This window comes from Trachypithecus francoisi, unplaced genomic scaffold (genome assembly GCF_009764315.1).
Source record: "Trachypithecus francoisi isolate TF-2019V2 unplaced genomic scaffold, Tfra_2.0 Lachesis_group15, whole genome shotgun sequence".
NCBI lineage: Eukaryota > Metazoa > Chordata > Mammalia > Primates > Cercopithecidae > Trachypithecus > Trachypithecus francoisi.
In genome coordinates this window covers 24,641,629-24,663,636 of record NW_022681460.1, presented here as the reverse complement: position 1 = coordinate 24,663,636, position 22,008 = coordinate 24,641,629, and the positions used below count along the sequence as shown (strand labels likewise).

Sequence of the window (22,008 nt, the reverse complement as noted above, 5' to 3'; positions counted from 1 at the left end):
GAGGCGGAGCTTTCAGTGAGCCTGGATCGCGCCACTGCACTCCAGCCTGGGCGACAGAGACTCTGTCTCAGAAAAAACAAAACAAAACAAAACAAAACAAAAGGACTGATAATATCAAATATTGCTAAGGATGTGAAGCAAGTAGAATTCTCATACATAAAAATATCTAACAATTGAATATAAACTAAACATACCTATCCTATAACCCAATAATTCCAATTCTATTTATTTACCCAAGGAAAGCAAAAACAAGTGTTTTATGCATAATAGCCAAAACCCGGAAGTATAGGGAAATGTATTTGAAAACCTGTAGTATACTTACATAACGAAATATTATCCAGCAATAAAATAAAGAATAAACAAGTGATACACACATTAACGTGATACATCTTTAAAATATTATACTAAGTGAGAGATACCTTACAGAAAAGCACCTATGATATTATTCCATTTATATGAAGTTTTAAAAACAGGTCAATATAAAACATAGTAGAAAGAATCAGAACAGTAGTTGCCTTTGGCAGTAGAGGAAGGGATTCCTTGGGAAGGAGGGTGAGGGAACTTTCTGAGGGGATGATAAAGTCTTGGTACAGGGTTGGGTTATATCAATACATACATTTGCCAATGCTTATAAATTTAAAAAATATTCTAAATATGCATGCTCAAGTATTTAAAGGAAGTGTACAGATGTCAGCAATTTATTTGGAATTATATCAAAAACATCAGATGGATTAATGATTGGAAAGATGGATACATGAATAGATAAATGAAAAACATAGTTAAATATTAATGGTAGTATTTAGGTGGTGGGTATGTGAGTGTTTACCATAATATTCTTTCAAATTTTCTTTATGTTTAAAACTTTTCATAAAATTGTTGAAACAATTTAAAATTGTTAAAATGTTGGAACAAAATCAGAACTATTTGTGAGAATGACTAAAATATAATCTTATTTAAAACTCTTGTTGGGTTCTAGATGTTTTAGATGCTTGAAGATGTTTTAGAAAGCTTCTTTGTACCCCAGTCAATTAAATAAGCATTGGGGAAATTTCAATTCCATATTAATCTCTACAATCTTAAAACGTAATTCTAATGATAGTAATCTAAAATTATCAACAACTCCATTAGTAATTTACAGATAAACTAAATTATTCATGAAAAGGAGAGAAAAGCACAAACTAAGTCTAATTGTTTTATACAGAAATTCAGATTTAATCCAGAGTGAAAACTAGAGAAGATGGTCTCTGGGAGAAACGTAGCCTGATTGGTTCTCATGTGAGGAATAAGCTCCAAGTCCCTCAAAGGCATTGTCCATTAACAATTATCTTCTTGCTCTCTTTGGCTCTCTATAGGAATTTAGACATGAAAGAGTGGAATATATCCTGTTTTAAAAATATGATTGTAAATTGTTGCACCTGTGCGTCTCTTCCAGACTACTTTGAAAAGACACTTTCCAGCTATCGGTACACTATCTCACAATTACCCTTGAACCAGAAGACAATAAATGATTTGCTAAATAGATGGCATAGTCCTATGACACGCATCATATGTGTGAGCAATCACAGAAGGTATGGCTTTTCTCATGGGATATTTTCAGACAAATATTTTAAGTTAATCTAACATTCACTAAATCTACCAACTGATTTTAGGTAGATTTTCTTTCTCCAAATAAACATTTTTAAATAAAAATTTTCATTGTATTGTACTGTATTTTATTGGTTATCAACAGCACCATGTTCTTAGTTTTTTTTTTTTTTTAAATAAATGTTTAATGAGTTGGAATATTTATGTCTTTAAGCAAGGGGTTCCCTCATTTTTCCTGTCTTTTCTGGCTTGATTTGAAGTTATTCCTGGGTATCAATATTCTACACACATTGTCTACTGCTTACCTCCAACACAGCATTTATTTCACTATCGTGTAATTATTTGTTTGCTCATCTCTCTTTCCCATGACTATCAACTCCTTGAAGGTAGGGCCGTCATTTATACGTCTTATAACAGAAGCTTATAGCATCGGATCAATTATATGGTCAGAACACAATGTTTGTTGCAGAATAAATGAATAAACTTTGTTAATTCACTCAGGTCTAACTAGCCTCCTACATGATGAAATATAGCTAAGAAAATTCAAAGTAGAGTTCCACAAAAGAAAAACAAAGTAAATATCAATTTATTAATTTATAATTTGATCCAAAGACCAATTTCCAAGAGGCTTTCTCAGGTACCAAATTGCTAAAGTCCTTCTCTAGGACATCTCCCTTCCTGGTGTCAAAGTATATGGAAAACTGAAGCTTTAAGCAAAAGATGGCTTGGGTATATATTTAACCTAGCTTCTGCTGAAGCATCCCTAGTCTGCAAATAACACATTTCTCTAGTGACCATCTTCATGTCTCTAAACCTTAGACAATACTGGTTAAAACACTAACAGATATTATGTTTCCGAATATGTGCTTTATTTGCTAGTTATCCTATTTCTAATGACATATTCAGTAGATTTGTTTATGTTATAAAACGAAGGGCTATCAATTTATCGTTATCATGAACAATCAGAATAAATATTGAAACCTCTTATTTGGGCAAAAACATGATCTGGCTCATTTTACTTTCTCGACTTCATCCCATAGTGTTCTCACTTTCTCACACTATGCTGTATACCTATGAGACTCCTGTATATGCCAAGCTTATTTCTATCTCAGGCCCTTTGCAACTGCTATTTCCCTGCTTAGAATGTACTTTCCCCACCCCCATTCAGCCCCATTTAGGCATAGCTGTTTCCTTCTCTGCATCCAAGTCTCAGCCGAAGTATAACCTTCATAGTTATTCTCTGTCACATCACCCAGAGTTATTTTGTTCATAGCATTTATCACCAGATGAAACTATCTTTTCTATTTATTTCATTTATTTATTTGTTGACTTTCCATTTGAATGAAGGCTCCATATGAAATAGAACCTTGTGACAGTTTTTCATTACCATAAAATCTGCCCCAGTGTTCAGAAGAAAGCTTGTCATTTAAGCCTTACAGGCCTCAAAAATATTTGTTTAATGAATGACTAAAGACAGAATACAGTTTTCTCTTATCACCTGTTGATATTTGCACTGATTTTTGGAGTCTTGAGAACATTTGCAGCCTGCAACTTCACTTACCTTTCAAATACTATCACCCACTAATCCCTTCTTCTTATTTTCAGTTTCTCTGTTCGTCCATCTATTGTGATCTACAGATAATTTTAAGTACTTTGAGGTCAGGGCTTTTTTCTTATTTTTCTTTAAAATTCTGCACCCTTGTTTCTTCGGTAGTGATTGTGTGTTGATTTTTTTTGCTTGTTTGAGATGGAGTCTCGCTCTGTCACCCAGCCTGGAGTGTAGTGGTGTGATCTCAGCTCACTGCAACTTTGGCCTCCTGGGTTTAAATGATTCTCCTGCCTCAGCCTCCCGAGTAGCTTGGATTACAGGCGCCCGTCACCATGCCCGGTTAATTTTTGTATTTGTAGTAGAGATGGGGTTTCACCATGTTGGCCAGGCTGGTCTTGAACTCCTGACCTCAAGTGATTTGCCAGCTTTGACCTCCCAAAGTGCTGGGATTACAGGCGTGAGCCACCGGGCCTGGCCTTGTGTGTTGATTGTTTAATGGTTGCCCTTCCAAGAGAAGATGCTTTTCAGGCAGCTGGAAATATAGAACTACACTGTAGTAAGAAACAGGGTACTAATTCACAATAAAAAAATATGGAAACAGCCTAAAAGCCCATCAACCAAAGAGTGGATTAAGAAAATGTGGTATATGTACACCATGGAATACTACTCAGCTAATAAATCAAATAATGGCATTTGCAGCAACCTGGGTGGCGTTGGAGACCATTATTCTATGGGACGTAACTCAGGAATGAAAAACCAAATATCGTATGTTCTCACTTATAAGTGGGAGCTAAGCTACAAGGGTGAAAAAGCATAAGAATAATATAATGGACTTTGGGGGACTCAGGGGGGAAGGGTGGGAGGGGGTTAAGGGAAAAAAGACCACACATTGGGTACAGAGTACACTGCTCGGGTGACAGGCACACCAGAATCTCAGAAATTGCCACTAAGGAACTTATTCATGTAACTAAAAGCCACCTGTTTCCCCAAAACGACTGAAATTTAAAAAAATAAATTAAAAAGAAACAAGGTACTCAGATTGGGATTCACTAACATGGGGATGAAACTGTGGGGCAAAATTCTCACTACCAGTTGAGTACCAAGAGGAGCAGAAGATCCTGACAAGGAACTCTGTGAGATAAATTAGGAGAGGCAGAAGCAAAACAGGAGAGTATTCACTTAGAGGAGGAGGGAAGGTGGGAGTGGGGAAGTTATTAGGATAGAAGCAAGATATAATTCTAAGGAGTTAACAGCAGTGGATTTGGATAGGAAAAGCAGTTTCTCTGAAACTGTGCAATCAAAACATGATTACAAAATGTTCTGGAAGAGAGTACTTAGCCATATATTTGGCATTAAAAATTCCTTCTTTACTTCCTTAGCAAGCAAAATATTGGATAAATTATTGTGATTTAATGGACTAGATTGTTTGACCTAATTTTCCAGATGGAACATCCACACAAATGTATTTCTACTACCTTAGATTTTTTGGTTTCAAATGTAACTGTATCTGGATATTCTCCATTTATCTGCACTTCATTTTATTTCCTGATAACCTCCTACGTTTCAGTACCTTCTCTTTTGCTATCATCTTGTCTCTGCACTACTCCCAAAGTCGTTTTGAAATGCCTGGTGGTGATGCTAGTTCACTGGAATATATTGAAGAGATCTCAGAGAAGACACAATGTCCATAGATAAAAAGGTAGGATATGGTAGATAAGAATTCCATCCTTCCATTCTTACCTTAAGAAGGAAGAAGGATGTGTCTACTGAAAATCTACCCAAGGTATCCTGTAAAGGTAACTGGGAGGAGATTAAGCTTTCTTGGAACATTAGACCCTTGGGATGAGTGTATTAAAGCAAGTAGAATTATAACTCTTTTCAAAGAAGTTAATTAGTTCATTCAAGTTGGGGTTGAGCAGAAAGAACATGGTGTTCTAGTGCCAAATTGGTCATCAATTGGTTATATAATTGAATCAAGTTATTTAGCTTTCATCATTTCAGTTCTCATGTTTGAGTGATGAGAGGCCAAACTAGGTGGCCTCTAAGGTCTAGCTGAGATCTAACATTCTGTCATCCTTTACAGAAGACAATTTGAATATAAAAAATAATAATAAAATACAGAAATGAAAAAAATCAGTTTGTTAGCTTTCTTGTTTAGATATTTAGTCCAGAACAACATTTCTGTTCTTAAAGTTTCCACATTTTGAAATCTCTTAATGATTTCCATTTAAAAATTATACAATTTTTCTTTACTACCAAACAAGAAAAACACAGAACACATGAACACATTTAGTAGAATTTTCAAAAACTAAAAGAGAAGATAAATGCCAAATAAAAGTTTTCCAACTTGGTTAATTCCTAAGTTATACTTATTTCTAAAAACCAAAACCTCGTAGTCAACAGAACGGAGAGTTGAGGCAATGATTTTGGTTACTGTCAGGATAGGATAACAAAGAATTTCCGTAAATAATATGATATGGTATAGAGAGAAGTGTGTTTTCTTTATTTAGGCCCACAAGTCGAGAGAGAGAAAAGAGAGAGAGAGAGAGAGACAGAGAGAGAGAGAGAGAGAGAGAGAGTCCTAATCATAATCTTTGGTGATTTTTCTACTTACTGGTTTAGGTGTATTAAAGATATTAATCCACTGCCTATTATAGATATTAATTTGCTTAGTAGATGAATAATATTATGATAGCCAATAACATATTATTTTACTCAACAATTGCTTTACATAGGCATTCATGATTTTATTGGTATAAGAAATTAAGATACCAAGCTACAGATCAGTAGTTAGAGGAAATATATCTAAGGTCTCATATGCACCTTTCTAATAAACTATGGTTTTTAAAGTCTCCCATTAATAATTTGAAACAGTTGGATTATAGCGCATTGATTGAACTGTAGATCCGGTTAATGAGGACTCTTCTATGTACCTAACAGTTCCATCCCATATAATAATGTTTGAGGTGTTACACTTACTCCTATAAATGCTTTCTGGCACACAGGACCTTATACTTCAGTTACAAAATCACCAGAATTTCATCAGAGACCTTAAAAAAATAAAGAGACAAGAGAAATTATTGTCTATCAGGGCCTGCTTTGGGAAAGAAATTGAAGAAATTTTCACAAATAGGTCATCTTGACTTTATGTCATAATTAAAATGAACAGAAAAAAATAAGAACCTAATTTTAGCACTAGAATTGTGGAATCAGAATGAAATAATTTTGTCCAATTTTATGTTCTTTGGAAAAGTTTTAGGAGAAGTCAGAAATGAGAATTCAATTTATTGAGAGCTACAATCACATGAGAATAATCTAAATACTAGAAATATTTTTTTGTTTCATGAAGAAGGAAATATTTGTGCAATTTTTAAATGCTACATTTATATTAAGAATTAAATATTTCCATGGTATTAAATGACAAACAACAAGCAGACAAAAATTATAACAAAGAAGCAAATGAATTATAACAGAAGTTATTAAATTAACCAGCTGTTCATTCTAATATACAAGTGAATGTTGGAACAAATTAAGACTAAGTCATTGTGTTATCCAAATTAGATCATGTATAATTCTCAACAGAACAGCTATTCTTATCATTTCCCTTGTATTTTTTCTTACCTGAAACCTTATTAAGCACTGAACATTTGTAAAACATTCATTAAGAGTAGCAATATTATAAAACCTCTTTTCATCATTCAGAATGTTTCACAATATTAACAATTTTAAAAGTATTCTGGAATATAATCAAATTAAGTCATTAAATATGGTCAATGTGTATGGGCACCTGAGATGGCTTAAATTTACCATTTAATTCCATTTCTTTTCTTCAGGCAAAATTCTCCTTCAGAATTAGATTAAAAAGAAGACTCTTATATGAGTAGGTAAAATAAAACTTCCTTTATCATCTTATGTCATATAATCTATTTGCTTCCTAAAAAAATTCACTTTATCCTGGCCAGGCATGGTGGCTCACGCCTGTGATCCCAGCACTTTGGGAGGCCGAGGTGGGAGGATTACGAGGTCAGGAGATTGAGACCATCCTGGCTAACATGGTGAAACCCCGTCTCTACTAAAAATACCAAAAATTAGCTGGGCATGGTGGCGGGCGCCTGTAGTCCCAGTTCCAGCTATTCGGGAGGCTGAGGCAGGGGAATGGCGTGCACCCAGGAGATGGAGCTTGCAATGAGCCGAGATCGCACCACTGCATTCCAGTCTGGGCAACAAGAGCCAGATTCCCTCTCAAAAAAAAAAAAATTCACTTTATCCTTTAAAGCTTCTGTGCTAATTGTAATATGACTCTTTAAATAAAGTTATATTTCAATAAATTAAAGTTAGTGCCTAAAGTGACATAATGAAATGCAAAATTACATTATCTTTGAATAATAAGGAAAACACTTGTAGTTTATAGACTCATTACTATTTCTTATGAACAGTTTAATTGCCAGGACTTGTGGTCCAGAGAGGCCTTAATTTTTTTTTTTTTAAAGCTAGTCACGTAATCACAGATTGATATTGTCTGGCTCTGTGTTCCTACCCAAATCTCATCTTGAATTGTAATACCTATGTGTCAGTGGAGGGATCACGTTGGAGGTGATTGCATTATGGGGGCGGTTTCCCCCATGCTATTCTCCTGATAGTGAGTTCTCATGAAAGCTGATGGTTTTAAAGAGTTGCACTTCCTTGTTCTTGCACAGACTCCTTCCTGTTGCCTTGTGAAGAAGGCTCCTGCTTCCCCTTCACCTTCTGGGTGAGTGTAAGTTTCCTGAGGCTTCCTGGCCATGCTTCTTGTTCAGTCGGCGGAACTGTGAGTCCATTAAACCTCTTTTCTTTATAATTACCCAGTCTCAGGTAGTACTCTTTATAGCAGTGTGAGAAAGAACTGATACACAGATTGATTGCAATGCTAGAAATATTTTTTAGAGCACATTTTTCTCAAACTTAAAAAAACATTAATTAATTTTTTTGCTTCAACACATCAATAATTCTGGGGAAAATCATGGTGGCCTGGTCGCTTGGGCTATATATTAGAAACTAGGGATGTGATAATGCTTATCTCCCCCTCCCTGAATTAAAATCATTCTTCTATGTAATTGGTTGACAACCTTTTTGTATGTGGGACACCCTTTTGAATACAACTGTTGCTAAAAATTTGTAACAGTTGAAAGTCTCAAAACAAATCAGAAAAATTTACAATAAAAACATTCCTGCTTATAACAAGATCCCACAGACTTTAGAAAAGCATCCATAGACAGCACATTATTTATTTGATTGCTTTTCTGAACCGTGCCTTTGAGAAAAACTCTTTACTGTTCTACATTCTGTCTTAGAGTCACAGAACAAATTTCTCATCTAGCCTTGTAAATACATAATTTTTCTTTAATATTGTTTGGACATTATACCTTCCTATCTTTTCCTTAGCGCTAGCTGTATCCCACTTTGTCAAGTCTACTCTAAGTGCTCATGTTGTAATACTATGTAGCTGCATTTCTAACAGAAATGATTTTTTCACACTGAAAAATTCCACAGTTCCCAGAACATTCCCAGCAACACCATGAGACACAGTACGTAAGAGCTAAGAAATGCTTGTCCAGAATCTAGTCTGCTTATATGTCTCTTTCATTTACTCCTGATACATGCTTTTATACCCTATCTAAATTTCCCATTGTTCTGCATCATTTAATATTTTCCAGACATGTAGTGAGCATTGCTTCGTTTCCCCTTTTTTTGTTACTGTTGAGTAGTTAGCCTTTTAAGTTCTCCTTTTACTAAATCTGCTACCAATGATTGCTTTTCTTTGGATTAACTCCAACTTTTGTAGGTACCTTATCATAGAAGTAGAGGGGAAATTAAGAAATCTCTAGATCTAGGCTCCTAAAATAGGGGCAGAGAAACACAACAGCATTTAGAGTACTTTCTTCTCTTCCATTCTTTTCTTTGTCTAGAATCTAGACCATCTGAGTAGGTTTGGAGGGAGTGCCATTTCAGAGCCTAAGACTTGGTGTAAGTCCCAAATCATAATGTTTAGGAGCCAATTTTAGGCAAAATTGGTTTATTCAGTAATGATATAATGCCATTACATTATTTCCCAAGGACTTATTTAAGATTTAATTTTCATTGATAATCTATGGGCAATATATTGTCATATAGGGAAATTAAGAAAGCTAATTTTGGGGAATGTAAGAAAAACCAGCACATAAATAAAATTTTTAAAATTTACTTTTACTGTATATGGAGATAGTCAGATACGAATTAAGAATGAAGAGACTATATAAAAATTAAAATATCAATAAGTTAAGGGATGTATTAGAAAGCCAGACTAAATGAAAAGTCTAATTACTAGCCAAGTAAATGAATAAATGGCATAAAATGTATCTATAAATGCTTGGATGAATGCTTACAATAACATTTGTAGAAGGAAAAATAACCCCATCACTTTCAATCTAGTATCCTTATTTTGTAGATGAGGAAACCAAAGTCATAAATGGTTAAGAATTTACAGTCACATAGTCAGTTAAACTGACTCCTTGGGTATTGATCAAGTGCTAAATAAAACAGAAAATATGAAATTATACCTTAAAAATAAATTATATAAACACTAATGTTAAAAATAGTTATAAACTTGCAGCATGGTGATTAGAGAACATACAAGTTTTTACATGTATAATTGTGGTAATTAGCTCCCAAAAATTTCCAAATGCATACATTCATATGAATATTTGAGAAATATTGTAAATATTGATAATGATATGGAGAAAACTTATTTAAAAGTTTTATTGGCATAATTAAAATGATAGAGGTTATCTTAAAATGTCAGTGTAGCATATTCCATTCCAAAACATGCCATTTTATCCTAAGACGTACTAAAGCTGAGCCTATTTCCCAGTCAGAAATATAAATTTGTTTTTCTCCTGGTGATGTTTTGAGACAGACCCAGGAGGCTTTTCAGAAAGAAAATCGGTGCTTGGGTAAAGGGACACAAAAGTACAAGAAAGATAGAAAGAATACCAAAAAGCATAGCTGTTATTTGTAATAGAGTAACTGAAGGCAGCCACTGGAATGATCTTCAAAAATAAATCAGATCAAGTTCTGCTGCTGCTCAAAATTGCTCAATGGCTTTCCAAAATTAAGTTCAATAGAAAGTCCTTCCTATGGTCTGTAAGGATGGCCTGACTCCTCTTAGGTGACCCTTCTCTCCTCCAACTCCACCATAGATATTTTCCCTTTTCCCCAAGTTAATTTCCTCCTTGGGGCCTAAATACTTTTCTTGGGGTCTTTTGGACTTTGCCTCCAGATGTAAGCATGGCTGATGTCTGCGCACCAGGCAGATCTCTGTGCACATATCGCCCTGGCAGAGTAGTCTTCCCTGTCTTGCACAACCTTCCACACAACTGTCTGACATTTTTCTCCTGTTTTATTTTCCTGCCCTGCACTTACCACTACCTGGAATTATATTATCTATTGCCTGCCTCCTCCATGAGGATATAACATCCATAAGGGCAGAAATTAATACTTTGCAAAAAAATATGCATTTTCACTTATAGAAGAATAGTAAGATTTCTTTTACATTTACTATGACTTCTGCATTATAAGTTCTTTTACATGCATTGTTTCATTTCGTCTTCATACTAACCTTATTAGGAAAATACTATTACTATCATCATTTGCACATGGGGAAATTGAAGCTTATAGATGTTTAAAATGTGCCATAGTTTACACCGTTACTACATATCTGGGACAGGATTCAAACTTAGGTCTTTTTGACTGTATGTCCTGAGCTGAAAAGAACATGAGAAATGGAATTTCACGGCGTGTAAGTGACATAAATACTCATATATACAAAGTGAAAGAGCTAAGGCAGAATGCAGGTATCACGACTCTTAAAGAATAGAATTACAAAGAGAATTTTTACAGAGCACTAAAAAAATGTATTACATTGTTGAAGATAAACATAGCTGAATATGTAATAAGCTCTTAAAAATAAAGTTTGCATTGCATGACAGCATCTTGGTCAATGATGAACCACATATGTGATGGTAGTTTTATTGGAGCTGAAAATTTTCTATCACCTAGTTATGTTGTAGCCATCTTAACATCACAGCACAACTCATTACTCACGTGTTTGTAGTGATGCTGGCACAAATGAACCTACTGTGCTATCAGTCGTATAAAAGCATAGCACACACAATTATGTACAGTACATAATACTTGATAATGATAATAAATGACTATTTCTAGTTTATGTATTTACTATATTATACTTATTTTTGTTATTTTAGAGTGTACTCCTTCTGATTATTAAAAAAAAAGTAACTGTAAAACAGCCTCAGGCAGGTTCTTCAGGAGGAGTTCCAGAAGAAGGCAGTGTTATCATAGGAGATAACAGCTCCATGCATGTTATTGCCATTGAAGACCTCACAGTGGGACAAATTGTGGAGGCAGAGGACAGTGATATTGATGATCCTGGCCCTGTGTAGGCCTACACTAATGTGTGTGTGTTTGTGTTTTAATTTTTAACAAAAAAGTGTAAAAAGTTAAAAAATAATAATATTAGAAAAAAGCTTATAGAGTAAGTGTATTAGGCCATTCTTGCATTGCTATAAGGAAATGCCTAAGACTGGATAATTTATAAGAAAAGAGGGTTAATTGGCTCACGGTTCGTCAGACTTTACAGGAAGCATGGCACTTGCGTCTACTCAGCTTCTAGTGAGGCCTCAGGAGGCTTACAATCATGGCAGAAAGTGAAGCGGCAGCAGTCATGTCACATGACAAAAGCAGGCGCGCAAGAGAGTGGGGCATGGTGGAGGTACTACACACTTTTAAACAACCAGATCTCCTGTGAACTTAGAGTTAGAGCTCACTGATCACCAAGGGGATGGCTCAAGCCATTCATGAGGAATCTGATTAAAACACCTCCCACCAGGCTCTGCCTCCAACATTGAGGATTACATTTCAACATGAGATTTGGAGGGGACACATGTCCACACTATATTAATACTGATATAAAGAAAAAAATATTTTTGTACAGTTGTACTATGTGTTTGTGTTTTAAGCTGTGTTATTAGAAAATAGTCAGAAAGTTACAAAATTTAAAAGTTTATGAAGTAAAAAGTAACGGTAAGCTAATGTTAATATATTTTAAGTGAATGTGTATAACTTAAGTGTACAGTGTTTATAAAGCCTAGAGTGCTAGGTCCTCACATTCACTCACCACTCACTCACTGACTCATCTAGAGCAACTTTCCATCCTGCTAGCTCCATTTAAGTGCCCTACACAGGCGCGTCCTTTGTTATCTTTTATAGTTTATTTTTACTGTACCTTTTCTATGTTTAGATATGGTTAGAGATGCAAATACTTAGTATTGTGTTACAATTGCCTGTAAGTATTGAGTACAGTAACATGCTGCACGGGTTGGTAGCCTAGGAGAAGAGACTATACTGTATAGCCTATGTGTGTAGTAGGTTGTACAATCTAGCTTTCTGTAAGTACACTCCATGATGTTTGCACAATGAATTCACTTAATGATGCATTTCTCAGGGTGTATCCCCATTGTTAAGCAATGCATCACTGTGTTTGCTAAATTGATGCAAAAATTGTTTATACTATTTTCAAGTCTATTATATCATCATGTTTGAATATAGAATTTTAGATTCTTAGAAGGGGACAGTGTTTTAAGAGCTCTTTATTTCCTGGCTTCTTGGTTCATTGAGGTTAATCTCTAAGATATCACAAAGAAAGAACTCTTCATGTATCAAGTATTCTTGGAGTCCAGTTTTTCTTTTCTTCCCTTTGGCCAAGTAAATTCTTCCCCCTTTTAACCTATACTTCGTGTTTTTGCTTTTGTTTTGTTTTGCTTTGTTTTTTCCCCAAAGTTTCTTTTTTTGTTGTTCAGGGCTTTTGTGGAGTTCGGAGAACAAAATATCTGTGTTTCTGTATCATAATTCATTTTGGTTATAGATTTCCTAGTTCTACATAGTTGTACTGGCATTAAAGAGACCCTTTGATTTCTCAGTAACCAATTCCTCCCTTTACATGGACTATGAAACTTAAGAGCTGACTGAAAGGTATGAGAGAACTTCTGTTATCTCTTAAGTAGCTGGAAAATTGCTAACTGTTCTGAAGTGAGCTTGTTTTCTTGGTCATCTCTTTGGGATCCTCAAGTAGACTGAAGTACATCTTCAGAGGACTAAGCCCTGGCAACACAAAGACTGTGGTGTCAGATACAAAGTCACCACATTGTAGAACTGGGAAGGAAGTTGAATTCATCGTGGTTGAGTAAGTCTAGTCAAAGCTAGTCTCTCTAAGTCAGGCTTCTGCTTAAATGAACAGATTATGAGCTGATTATTCTACATGAAACACAATGGGCTCATTTGCCTCTTGGTGCTTAAAGAGAAAACCAATAGCGTAGATTGGCTCCAATTAAATTCAGTGAATCGAGCTTCCTATGGAATTAACCAAACAATTATGTCTAGTACTGGCCCAAGCATGCTCTCGGCATTTTTGGATGATGATGTAGTGATTAAGAGTGGCAATGATGGGTCTAGACCATGCAGGCACAGCTCTGCTAACCACAAATATTTCTTTTGATAGGTAGGGTACAGGGTAACTCTTGTCTTTAAAATCTCTAATGAAATCTTTAAAAGCATGGAATATAATTAAATTCGGTGTTTTTCAGGTGATGGAGGTTGTCTGTGTGAATAAACATGTGGTTCAGTTGGACCAGCTTAAAAATTCCTTGGTTGGCTTGTCTGTGTTTGCTCTTGGCTGCTTTAATGCTTTAAAATGGTCCAGTTAAATCAGACTGTCAAAATGGTGAGGTTCCTATTTGATTTACTCATACCACATAAACCCACACAGAGTGTTATGAATGCCACATTTGAGAAAATCTCCCATTTGTGAAAACATATTGGGTCATATTAAAAAGGAGATTAAATGAATCCCTTTTTCAAAAAGTTTTGGTAGGTAGAAAGGAATGCTGAGGTGACGCCTGTGTAATGGCAGAACTACAGATGCCTCTTTCTCGTGGAAATATGTTCTATGGGCTAAATTTCATCACATCAGGGGAGGGGAGACTATAAGAAGCAGGCTTCAAATTACCCTTCAATGGAAGGCTGGCAAATTAAATCCTGACCTTCTGCATGATATTTAGAGTGCAGAGCAAGAAGCAGCTCACACATTCTCGAAAGAAACCCCATTGTAAGCATTGCTATACCTCAGCACTGCTGGGCCTGCTCTCCTTTACTTTTCCACATTGTAGAATACATGCAATTGCATGTGTGACCCACTTATTTTACTTCTACAGCATTTACTGCAGGCATACTTTATTTGAAAGTTCTCAATGCTATTCAATTTAAATAGATTTATAAGGCCAATGGATTTAAATGCACAAATAGGTATATTATATAGATGTGTCCTAAGTTAGATAAGATGGGATTTTATAGAAAGGATAGTGTCTTCCAGATTGGTGTGTGTACCACTGTCCAGCAAGGTACATATAAAGCTCATCTGATGACTAATGATGACTCCTGGAACCTTAATTCATGGGGAACAAAGGGCTTTTATGGTCAATACTAGACAAGACTCTCCAATTTCATGTCCTTCCTCTAAGGAGAACTTGCAATCAGACCCTTAAGAAATGATTCTAAACACTACTGCTCCTCATTCCCCTTGAAAACTGGCACAAGACATGGATGCCCTCTCTTACCAGTCCTGTTCAACATAGTGTTGAAAGTTCTGGCAAGGGCAATCAAGCAAGAGAAAGAAATAAAGGGTATTCGATTAGAAAAAGAGGAAGGCAAATTGTCCCTGTTTGCAGATGACACGATTGTATATTTAGAAAATCCCATCGTCTCAGCCCAAAATTTCCTTAAGCTGATAAGCAACTTCAGCAAAGTCTCAGGATACAAAATCAATGTGCAAAAGTCACTAGCATTCTTATACCCCAATAACAGACAGAGAGCCAAATCATGAGTGAACTCCCATTCATAATAGCTTCAAAAAGAGTAAAATACCTAAGAATCCAACTTACAAGGGATGTGAAGGACCTCTTCAAGGAGAACTACAAACCACTGCCCAGTGAAATAAAAGAGGACACAAACAAATGAAGAACATTCCATGCTCATGGATAGGAAGAATCAATAGCGTGAAAATGGCCATACTGTCCAAGGTAATTTATAGATTCAATGCCATCCCCATTAAGCTACCAATGACTTTCTTCACAGAATTGGAAAAAACTACTTTAAAGTTCATATGGAACCAAAAAACAGCCCGCATTGCCAAGACAGTCCTAAGCCAAAAGAACAAAGCTGGAGGCATCACACTACCTGACTTCAAACTATACTACATGGCTACAGTAACCAAAACAGCATGATACTGGTACCAAAACAGAGATATAGACCAATGGAACAGAACAGAGCCCTCAGAAATAATACCACACATCTACAACCATCTGATTTTTGACAAACCTGGCAAAAACAAGAAATGGGGAAAGGATTCCCTATTTAATAAATGGTGCTGGGAAAACTGGTTAGCCATAAGTAGAAAGCTGAAACGGGATCCCTTCCTTACAGCTTATACAAAAAGTAATTCAAGATGGATTAGAGACTTAAATGTTAGACCTAAAACCATAAAAAACCCTAGAAGAAAACCTAGGCAATACCATTCAGGACATAGGCATGGGCAAGGATTTCATGTCTAAAACACCAACAGCAATGGCAACAAAAGCCAAAATTGACAACACTGGCCATCAGAGAAATGCAAATCAAAACCACAATGAGATACCATCTCACACCAGTTAGAATGGTGATCATTAAAAAGTCAGGAAACAACAGGTGTTGGAGAGGATGTGGAGAAATAGGAACACTCTTACACTGTTGGTGGGACTATAAACTAGTTCAACCATTGTGGAAGACAGTGTGGTGATTCCTCAAGGATCTAGAACTAGAAATACCATTTGATCCAGCCATCCCATTACTGGGTATACACCCAAAGGATTATAAATCATGCTGCTATAAAGACACATGCACATGTCTGTTTATTGCAGCACTATTCACAATAGCAAAGACTTGGAACCAACCCAAATGTCCATCAATGACAGACTGGATTAAGAAAATGTGGCACATATACACCATGGAATACTACGCAGTCATAAAAAAGGATGAGTTCAAGTCCTTTGTAGGGACGTGGATGCAGCTGGAAACCATCATTCTCAGCAAACTATTGCAAGAACAGAAAACCAAACACCGCATGTTCTCACTCATAGGTGGGAATCAAACAATGAGAACATTTGGACATAGGAAGGGGAACATCACACACCAGGACCAGTTGTGGGGTGGGGGGAGGGGGGAGGGATAGCATTAGGAGATATACCTAATGTAAATGACAAGTTAATGGGTGCAGCACACCAACATGACACATGTATACATATGTAACAAATCTGCACATTGTGCACATGTACCCTAGAATTTAAAGTATAATAATAATAATAATAAATTTAAAAAATTTAAAAAGCACTACTGCTTCTTATTAACTGAAAACACAAAGATTCTAAATAGATGATCAGCAGAAAGCTTTGTTGTGTGAGGTAGGTATGAGACAACTGTTTTATTTCTTTGAAAGCAGAAAAGTGACTAAAATTGTCATGTATTTTTGGTTACAATTTTACTGATTCAAGACTTAAGTTTCACAAGCAATTAAAAGGTTTAAAGATGCTCCACTTATTAAAGTCACTTATTTGTGTTCTTTGACATAATTTGCTGCAAATGAGTCCTATTGGAGTCATATCCCAATAACAGTTCCAAGCCATTACCAACATTACTGCATCATTGGGGTTTAATGGGGGCAAAACACATTCACGTAGCTTTTCTGGAGCTCTGCATTTAGTAGCCTCTCACACTTAATTTTGCTTCTGTCCCTGTAATATTACAAAACAAGCTACCTTTAAAGCCAAATACTTGGTGTTTGAAGCACTACATTTCAGAGATTAAAAAAAGGCCTAAGTAGTCAGGCGTGGTGGCTCATACCTTTAATCCCAGCACTTTGGAAGGCCGAGGCCGGTGGACCATGAGATCAGGAGATTGAGACCATCCTGGCTAACATGGTGAAATCCCGTCTCTACTAAAAACACAAAAAAATTAGCCAGGTGTGGTGGCGGGTGCCTGTAGTCCCAGCTACTGGGGAGGCTAAAGCAGGAGAATGGTGTGAACCCGGGAGGCAGAGCTTGCAGTGAGCTGAGATCGCGCCACTGCACTGCACTCTAGCCTGGGCGACAGAGCAAGACTCTGTCTCAAAAAAACAAACAAACAAACAAACAAAAAAAAGAAGGCCAAGTACCTCAGTAAAAAGGACAAGCTAGCATGTTTATTGCTATACATTTTCCCTTTCAGACAGGATGAGAGTAAGAAATGCTACCTACAACTAGAAGGAAAAATGTTCTCCCTTATCTATTTGCAAAATCCTTCACACTGCTAACTTACATTAAAGCCCAGATGAGTTGAAAACGAAATATATATAAAGGGTACATTTTATGTATCATATGTCTGGGGTTGTGTCTGCAGGGCCCTAAATATTTAAAATAAAAATTGTAGATGACAGTGGACATAGGGATAGAGGACATTTGACAGTGTGTTAGAAGAGGGACCAAACATAGCAAAAACACGATTGGCCATGAGCTGCATGGACAGTAGGGGCTGCTAGCCAGGATGATTCCTTCCCCTAAGCATGAGCATGGCCAATATGGAGACTGTCCTTTTTAAAAGTGACGAGAGGCTTATGTGTTAGCACTACCTGCAAAGAATAGACTTTTATCTCACTCAAATCAATGTTGAGTCTCATCCAGCAAAGTGCTATGTTAATGTATCAAATAGATTAATTTGGGTTCTAAATGATTTCTTTCAAAAGGCGGTCACATGGCAAGAACTTAAAGGTCAACATGATTATTAGTCTATTATTTAATTTTGTTATTTGGGAATATACAATTTAACCCTTATAGGAGAAGAAAAAAAACTTTTCCTGTACTCTGCTATGTTTATTTCCTGGGGTTTGTGAATTAAATGGACAACAGACAGATTAACAAAGGAAATAATTTATCTATATGCATATGGGAGCCAACAAAAGACAGCTCCTTAAATGATTAGAGACTCATATACCTACCTTAGCAGGAGAAAGAGAGTGGGGACAAAAGGCATATATGAGAAAGACAAATAGATCTTCTCTTTTTAGGAGAAGAAATGAAAGCAGAATGTGATAATATTTGTCTATATAGGTTTGAATAGTCTTTTCCTCTCTTTCAGGGCCATAAAACTTCATTGGAGAAGGGATTTGATGTAGGTTTTATTCACCTTCTCCCTTCTAAGGTTAGATTCATCTTGAAGAGGAAATTTATGGTAGCCCTGTTTCCCAGAATATGCTGCTATTAGTCAGATAAGGGAAACTTATTTGTGCATCTGTTGATTCTCAATTGCTTCTGCCAAAATGACATATTATGGGTGGCATATTTGGATACCCTTCACTCTATAAGCAGCAGTCATAATAAAACTATTATAAGCATTGATTTAACATCCTTGATAAGTGGTTAGAGGCTTTATATTAAGTGACAAGATTTTGGTGAGTTCTTGGCATGTGAGGGTGAGAAAATGTAATAGTTATCTTATTTTCAAATTCCAACATGAAAGTTTTTTTCCTCAAACAGATTGGACAAAATCCATTGTTCCTTAAGGTTTACATAATGTTAAAAATAACGAGCAATATTTTGGCAAGAGAACACGTAGCAGAGGCAGAATTTACTAAGTTATATATTTCATGATAACACAATAGTGACAATATATTGAAGAACAAATTTAGTAGAACGAATTTAAATTTTACCATATCAATTGTAGGAGGCATTTGAAAAATAATAGAAAAAACACTTAAAGGAATAATTATTATTAATACATGCTTCACTTAGAGTTTACATTTGTAACTCAAAAATTTACCTAAAATTTTGGATAAAGGAAACATGGTATATGTAAACAATGGAATACAATTTAGCCTTAAATAATAAAGAGGCCAGGCGCGATGGCTCAAGCCTGCAATCCCAGCACTTTGGGAGGCCGAGGAGGGCGAATCACAAGGTGAGGAGGGTGGATCATAAGGTCAGGAGATCGAGACCATCCTGGCTAACACGGTGAAACCCCGTATCTACTAAACATACAAAAAATTAGCCGGGCGTGGTGGCGGGAGCCTGTAGTCCCAGTTAATCCGGAGGCTGAGGCAGGAGAATGGCGTGAACCCGGGAGGTGGAGCTTGCAGTGAGCCGAGATTGGCGCCACCGAACTTCAGCCTGGGCGACTGAGCGAGACTCCGTTTAAAAAAAAAAAAAAAAGAGGCCGGGCGCGGTGGCTCAAGCCTGTAATCCCAGCACTTTGGGAGGCCGAGACGGGCGGATCACGAGGTCAGGAGATCGAGACCATCCTGGCTAATACGGTGAAACCCCGTCTCTACTAAAAAATACAAAAAACTAGCCGGGCGAGGTGACGGGCGCCTGTAGTCCCAGCTACTTGGGAGGCTGAGGCAGGAGAATGGCAGGAACCCGGGAGGCGGAGCTTGCAGTGAGCTGAGATCCGGCCACTGCACTCCAGCCTGGGCGGCAGAGCAAGACTCCGTCTCAAAAAAAAAAAAAGAAAGAAAGAAAGGAAGAGAAATTCTGGCTGAGTGTAGTGGTTTACACTTGTAAACCTAGCCCTTAGGGAGGCAGACAGACAGAGGTAGGTGGATAGATTGCTTTAGCCCAGGAATTTGAGACCTGCCTGGGCAACACAGTGAGACCCTCTTCTCTGCAAAAAGGAAAAAAGAAATTCTGCTATATGTGACTACATGGATGAACTTGAAGGACATTGTTCCTAAATAAGTCAGACACAGAAGGATGAATATGGCATGACTTCATTTATACGAGATATCTAAAATATTCAAGCTCACAGAAACAGAGTAGAGTGGAAGCTACCAGGGTGTGAGAGTGAGGGGGAAGGGGAGTTGCTATTAAATGGTTTAAAATAATTAATTGTGTGGCTGGTAGACTGAGATGGCTCCAGTGCCCTGGGTTCCCGTGTAAGCAAACTGAAGCCTAGCTCTGCATAAATTGTCTTAACCAATCAGAAAGCACCAACTCACCTCTAACTACGGGACTTTCCACTGGAATGATCCAAATAAGGATACCGCTCCTCTTTAATCAATCAAATATTTTCTTTGGCTTGCTTCCATCTTTACCCTATAAAAACATTCTCCTCATGCCCCTGGATAGAGCCTCAGAACTGCTTCTAGTTTGAAGCTGCCCAATTTATGAATCTTGTCTACTCCAATAAACTCTTTAAAAGTTTAATATGCCAAAGTTTATCTTTTAACAATGAGAATAAAGTTTAAGTTATGCAAGATGATTAAGTTTAGAGTTCTGCTGTACAGCATTGTACCTGTAGTTGACAATACTGTATTGTACACTTGAAAATTTGCTAAAAGGATAGATCTCATGTTAAATGTTCTTACCAGAAAAAATTATTGAAAATACCTGGACTTAGAGAAAATTTTGTAAAGAATCCTCTCTGTGGGGTAGACCATCCATCTGTGGATAGAAAATTGGAAGATGTACATCATTTAGCTGTCTAAAAAGTAACAAAGTTCAGCAAAATGCACTTATAACAGCTTTATTTTGCATGGTGAGTTTTTTTTTTGTTGTTGTTGTTTTTTTTTTTTTGAGACGGAGTCTTGCTCTGTCGCCGGGGCTGGAGTGCAGTGGCCGGATCTCAGCTCACTGCAAGCTCCGCCTCCCGGGTTCACGCCATTCTCCTGCCTCAGCCTCCCCAGTAGCTGGGACTACAGACGCCCGCCACCTCGCCCGGCTAGTTTTTTTTTTGTATTTTTTAGTAGAGACGGGGTTTCACAGTGTTCGCCAGGATGGTCTCGATCTCCTGAGCTCGTGATCCGCCCGCCTCGGCCTCCCAAAGTGCTGGGATTACAGGCTTGAGCCACCGCGCCCAGCCTTGCATGGTGAGTTTTAAAAATAAACAATAACAGTATAATATTAGCTAAAGCACATCGCACTTACTATAGGTCAGATATTGTTTGATTGTTTACATATCTTAACTCATTTATTTCTAACTACAACCCTCTAAGGCGGGTATTGTTTATGGCTGCATTTTATAGATGAAGAAACTCAGGCACTGAGAAAAGAAACATATACAAGTATATTGCCTTGGTCTGTTTATACTGCTACTTAAAAATACCTGAGACTGGGTAATTTATAAACAACAGAAATTTATTCTTCACAGTTCTGGAAGTGAGGAAGCCCAAGATCAAGGTGCAGCCATGTTAGGTGTCTGGTGAGGGCCCATTCCTCATAGATGACACTGTCTAGGTATCCTCACACAGCAGAAGAAATTGAAGGACAAAGAGGGTAGTGGTGAACAGCTTTTTCTCATCTTTTAGAAGGTCATGAATCCCATTCATTAGAGCTGTATCCTCATGACTTAGTCACCTAAGGCCCCACCTCTTATTACCATACAAAGTCAATTAAGTTTTAACACATAAATTTTTGGGGACACACTTAGTCTACAGCAGACATAGTATGAAAGTATGAAATAGTTGGTTAAACTATTAACTACTCACTCAACAAGTACTTATTGAGCCCCTATTACTTGCCAGACACTTTTCTGAGGTCCAGGGAATATAGTAGTAAACAAGACTGCAGTGTTTGTGTCCCTAGTGGGAAAGAGGAAAATACACAAAGGTAATATTGAATGTGATAGGTACCATGAAAGGATATTAAGTGTTTAGTGATGGAATAACCTAGTTTGTGAGAAAGTGAAGCTGGGAACTGACAGAGGAGTCAGCTTGGTGGATGAGGGAA

At 36.8% G+C, this 22,008-nt stretch overlaps 1 long non-coding RNA gene across 1 annotated transcript; it reads right to left on the bottom strand.

Annotated features, from left to right (window-relative positions):
- Positions 1 to 3,559: 3,559 nt before the first annotated feature.
- LOC117097018 lies at positions 3,560 to 20,759 on the bottom strand. Its single transcript, XR_004442771.1, has 3 exons — positions 20,671 to 20,759; positions 6,113 to 6,183; positions 3,560 to 3,665 (listed from the first exon to the last, which is right to left on the bottom strand). It is a non-coding gene; the product is annotated as an uncharacterized LOC117097018 (long non-coding RNA).
- Between the last annotated feature and the right edge of the window lie 1,249 nt (positions 20,760 to 22,008).